The following is a 5929-nucleotide window of genomic DNA, read 5'->3' on the forward strand; positions in this document are numbered from 1 at the left end:
TTCTAAAGGCCCATGTATTGTGGGATTGTAGTGAACGTTAATGAACTCCAGGTGCTCAAAACTTCCGGAGCCTTTCAATACGGCGTCCCCCACAACTTGAGTTGCTTTGGGCAGTTAAAACCCCATAAACCTAAAGGTACCTTCAAAAGTGCCGAGTGCGCAAATAGCATAGACATTATGTGAAGCTGAATAGACGCTCTAACTATATGAGCACTGCATTCTTTAGCTTCCAGGAGGTAGCCAATGATAAAAGCCTATTAAAGGTTTAATTACGTTGTGAACGCTAACCCCTTAAGGTTCATAGCTAGCCTAAACGAGACGAGTGTAGCCCTTCTAATCTTGCCCAAGGAAGGTCTAGTGTCACTAGGTCTAGTGACAAGTCTAGCGTCTTTATCGGCGAAATCTGACTTCTGGTCACGAATATCGTCCAATGCTCTGAACCTCTATTTTCCTCCCTCTTTCTAGTATATACAGGCATTAATATGACTCGTGTGTATGACGTAAAGAGCTTTCTACCTCGCTGTCGTGTTCAAAGTCATTTCATCACCTTTTCAGAAAGGAAGAGGGCCAAGATAAATTTTAGCAGCGCTGTCAAATTCTGCAAAGGGTTCGCAGCCAGTAGCTAGAGTTTTACGGACAATCGACAATCTCTGTCACTGTAGTATGTGCAACAGTTGTTGCCGATTCATGGCTCATGGTTCACGATTCGTACTGCAGGCGTATCAAGATAGCGATGGACGGCTGCTTCGAACTAGAATGACACTCAGGTGGCACTAACGGACGGAGAGGAGGTGGTGACGAGGAGGCGCGGCTACGGCCGCTTATCCGTTTTTCTCAGCCAGCGTCCGCTGCGGCGGACGCGGTTGTTGCGACGCCCGTCTTTTCTTTTTTCCTTCACTCTTTCCTCTTATCTTTTAACTCTTCTGTAACTGCACGTGGCAGCGGTGGTGGCTCGGCTTGAGCCAGTTGGCAGGCCCATGCAATTTCCTTTTTATCTTCTCTCAGTCGTAACAACAGCACTAACGGACGGGATGCCTCTTGTATTAGCAGAAAAAAACAGCAGCTTTTAATATGTACTCATCTACACTCTGCAGCTTTTTTCACATTAAAACAGGCTAGAGTGACCTATACACATTTATTCAAGGTAAAAAGTGTTACGCGTGCTCAGTGGCGGTGTGCCGCATGCTGACAGCGGATGACAGGGAAAGATTGCTCGCCGAAGAGCATGTATGTGCAGGAATTAAAAAAAATACTTTCTATCGGTATATATATCCATTTCACTTTCAAGTTCTTTAGGGCAATATTGTCACGTTGGTAATCGGCGGCTGAGGGTCCACAGCGGGTCAACAGACGTGCGCTTCCAGATCACTTTCACACACACACTTCCTCTTCTTCTTGAGAGGCGCTTCCTTCTGCACGAGCGCAGGCGTCATTAGCCCCCCTCCTGCGAAGGCATCGACCCGATGCCTCCACGAACGCAGGGGTGGTCTCGAGAAGAGTTAGTGCTCCCTTGCGTAGTAGGGCTTCAGGCGAACGACGTGGACCACCTCGGGGCGGGGGTGGCGGCGAGATTGTTGGGGCTCGTGAGGGACGACTTCATAATTCAGGGCTCCAAGGCGTCGCACAATTCGGTAAGGACCGAAATAGCGGCGCAAGAGCTTTTCACTTAGGCCGCGTCGTCGGATTGGGGACCAAACCCAGACGAGGTCACCCGGGAGGTATTCAACAAGCCGCCTCCGTAGGTTGTAGCGTTGCGCGTCCTGGCCCTGTTGATCTTGAATGCGAAGCCGTGCGAGTTAACGGGCAGCTTCGGCGCGTTGTAAGAAGGATGCAACGTCGTCATTTGGGTGGTCTTCGTCATGGGGCAGCATGGCATCGAGTGTTGTCGTCACCTGACGGCCATAAACGAGGCTAAAGGGCGTCATGTTGGTGGTTTCTTATACGGCTGTATTATACGCGAACGTGACATAGGGCAGGACGTCGTCCCAGGTTTTATGTTCCACGTCCACGTACATGGAAAGCATGTCTGTAAGCGTCTTGTTTAGACGTTCCGTCAGTCCGTTAGTTTGGGGATGATAGGAAGTCGTCCTACGGTGACTGGTGTGACTAAAAACTAGAATATGGTGTAAGAGCTCAGAGGAGAAGGCAGCCCCTGTGTCCGTAATCAAAACTTGTGGAGCTCCATGACGTAAGACGATTTGATGCACAAAGAACTGGGCTACTTCGAGGGCGGTGCTACTCAGAAGGGATGCTGTCTCTGCATAACGCGTGAGATAATCAGTGGCTACGATTATCCATCTTTTCCCGGAGCCTGATGTAGGGAAAGGTCCCAGCAAGTCCATGCCGACTTGTTGAAATGCTTGCGAAGGTGGCTCAACGGGCTTGAGGAATCCGGCTGGCTTCACGGCCGGGACCTTACGGCGCTGGCAATCCCGGCAAGGATTGCAATCCCGGCAATCCCGGCAATCCAGGCGCGGCCAGTAGTACTTCTCTTGAATTCTGGCTTGTGTTCTAGTAATCCCAAGGTGGCCGGAAGCTGGTTCGTCATGGCAGGCGTGAAGAATTTCGTTGTGTAGGGACACGGGGACGACCAGCAAGTACGGCCTAGTGTTGGCAGCGAAGTTCTTCTTAAAGAGAACACCGTTACGTATGCAGAGAGACGACAAAGAGCGCCTGAAGGCTTTAGGAACTGTGCTGCTGGCTCCTTCAAGATAACGAATGACGTCGCGAAGATCGGGGTCGGCGCGTTGATGCTCGGCGAAATCGTTGATATGGACGGCACTCAGGAATATTTCTTCGTTCTCAGCAGCATCATCCAGAGCTGGTTGCACGGGAGCACGAGATAAACATTCTGCGTCTGCATGTGTGTGACCGGATTTGTAGATGACGGTGATGTCGAACTCTTGAAGTCGAAGGCTCCATCTAGCTAGGCGGCCGGAAGGATCCTTGAGATTGGTCAGCCAGCATAGGGCGTGATGATCGGTCACTACTTTGAAGGATCGGCCGTAAAGGTATGGTCTGAACTTGGAAACTGCCCACACGATGGCGAGGCACTCTTTTTCAGAGGCAGAGTAGTTGGCCTCTGTCTTGGAGAGTGCACGGCTGGCATAGGCGATGACACGTTCTTGGTGCCGCTGAACTTGAACAAGGACAGCACCCAAACCAACGTTGCTCGCATCGGTGTGGACCCGTGTTTCAGCAAGATCATCAAAGTGCGCCAGCACGGGGGGTGACTGCAGGCGGCGTTGAAGCTCTTGAAACGCCTTCTGCTGCGGAGGTTCCCACTTGAACGGTACATGCGCTTTTGTCAGATCAGTAAGGGGTGAAGCAATTTTAGAGAAATTCTCCACGAAGCGGCGGTAATATGCGCATAGCCCGAGGAAGCGACGAACTTCCTTTTGGTCACGCGGCGGTGGAAAATTGGTAATGGCGGATGTTTTTTCAGGATCCGGAAGAACTCCTTCTTGGTTGACGACATGGCCTAAGAACTTTAGCTCTTCATAAGCAAAATGGCATTTTTCGGCTTTGAGAGTAAGGCCTGATGACGTGATGGCCTGCAAGACCTCCTCGAGGCGACGAAGGTGCTCCTCGAAAGACGGGGCCAAAACGATGACGTCGTCCAGGTAGACCAGACAAGTTTGCCACTTCAAATCCGCAAGGATGGTGTCCATGAGCCTTTGGAATGTCGCGGGTGCCGAGCAAAGACCAAATGGCATCACCTGAAATTCATACAACCCGTCTGGAGTAATGAATGCCGTCTTTTCGCGGTCTCTGTCGTCTACCTCAATTTGCCAATATCCGGAATTCAAATCCATGGAAGAAAAATATCTGGTGTTGCATAAGCGATCCAAGGCGTCCTCAATTCGGGGCAGCGGATACACATCCTTTTTAGTGATGTTGTTTAACCTACGGTAGTCAACGCAGAATCGTAAGGTGCCGTCCTTCTTCTTCACAAGCACTACTAGGGGCCGCCCACGGGCTCCTAGAAGGGCGAATAACGTCGTTTGCGGGCATTTCTTTCACCTGTGTGGTAATAGCCTCACGTTCTTTGGTAAACACTCGATAAGGTGACTGTTGGAGTGGCGGAACTATTTCGTCTGTAATAATGCGATGTTTCGCAAGATACGTCCGCCCGACGCGTGGCGAGGACGGGAAGGCACCACGGTAGCGACTGAGCAGTTCCCGTACTTTGTCTCGCTGGTCGGGCGGCAAGGTTGGGTTAATATCGTACTTAACACCAGCAGGTCTGTCGGGCTCAGTTGTTGAAGCAGATGTTAAACTGTGCACACACCTATTTTCACTAAGAGCGTCAATATACGCCACAGTCGTTCCCTTGTTGAGGTGTTGGTGTTCGTTGCTGAAGTTGGTGAGAAGAACGTTGACCTTACCATCTTCAAGGAAAACAACCGCCCTGGCGACGGAAATTCCTCTGTCCAGTAGCAACAGCTGCTTGCTTTCGACGACACCCTCAATTTCCCGTATTTGCTTTGAGCCGACGGTTATCATCACACTGGAACGTGGAGGCACGGTCACGTGTTCGTCCAGAATGTGCAGCGCCGCTGGGAGAACACTATCCACGGATATGGCCTTCTCGGTCGAGAACTTGACGGACTGCGATTTCAGATCAATAACTGCACTGTTTTCGGCCAGAAAGTCCATACCGAGTATGACATCCCGGGAGCACTCGGCTAACACTACGAACGTTGCCAAGAATGTTTGGCCTTGCACGGTTACCCTCGACGGGCACGTTCCCGTAGGTGTAATTAAATGTCCTCCTGCAGTACGCATATGTGGGCCATCCCAAGCGGTTGTGACTTTTTTTAGTGCCGCGGCAAATTGTCCACTAAGTACTGGATAATCGGGACCAGTATCCACCAGCGCGGTTACATCGGCGCCGTCAACCAAAATCTCCAAGTCGGCAGTTGGTGGTGTCTTACTTTGGGGATGTCGAGGCGTTCGGTCTCGGCTGCGGTGCGTCGAAGGAGTTCGGCATCGAGGAAAGGCGCCGTGGCCATGGAGGGGTGCGTCAGGACATCGGCTAGTTTTGAGGTACGTGGGCTCAAGAATCGTCGGTACGGCTACGGAATTCGGCGTTGGTTGAGAACTGTCTTGCGGCGATGGAGGATCTTGTATACTTTGTCACTGAGCAGCCGCACCTCCAGAGGCTGCTGCATCTAGTTTCCTCTACGGGGACTCGGAGACTGGCCTCGCCCTGGGGAACTGTAGCGACGCGGCGATGGAGATCGAGAAACGGCGCTGTACGGAGTCCGCTTGCGAGATGTACTCCGCGATCTCCTGCGGTCATTCTCCTTACATCGGACGATGACACCCGACAGGGAATCCTCGAAGGCCCATCTGCCTGTATGGGCAGCGACGATAAACATGTCCAGCCTCACCGCAATGGTAGCACAGCGGCTGATTGTCTGGCGCTCTCCAGACATCCGTTCTGCGGCGTCCTAGCCGCTGTGGAGAATTCGGCTGGGGAGGTGGAGTTCGTGCAGCGGCGGAGGCAGGTGTGTCGTAACGTTGGTTCGGCTGCGATGGAATAAAACGGCGTGTGACGGCGGCGTAGCTGAGATTCGGCGGCTGAGGCTGCACAGGGCCGGCAACAGGTAGTGCTGTACAAGTGCCTAGAGCTTGCTGCACCTCCTCACGGACAACGTCAGCAAGAGTGCTAGGCTGAGGTTTTTCCTTGTCCGGAAAGAGCTTTGCCAGTTCCTCCCTCACAATACATCGTATCATCTCACGCAAGGAGTCTGCCGACTTCACCGTGGCGTCCTCCACAGTGGCCGTGAGCATCGACGCTGTTGTACGGTCGTACTGCCGGGCCCTCATGTCCAAAGACTTTTCGATGGTGCTCGCCTCCTTCACGGAGTCAGCTACAGTGACTGGAGGACTTCGAACCAGGCCGGCGAACAGCTGCTCCTTG

The sequence above is a fragment of the Amblyomma mixtum genome, chromosome 1 (assembly GCF_055824585.1).
Source record: "Amblyomma mixtum isolate Tamu chromosome 1, ASM5582458v1, whole genome shotgun sequence".
In the NCBI taxonomy this organism is placed as follows: Eukaryota; Metazoa; Arthropoda; class Arachnida; order Ixodida; family Ixodidae; genus Amblyomma; species Amblyomma mixtum.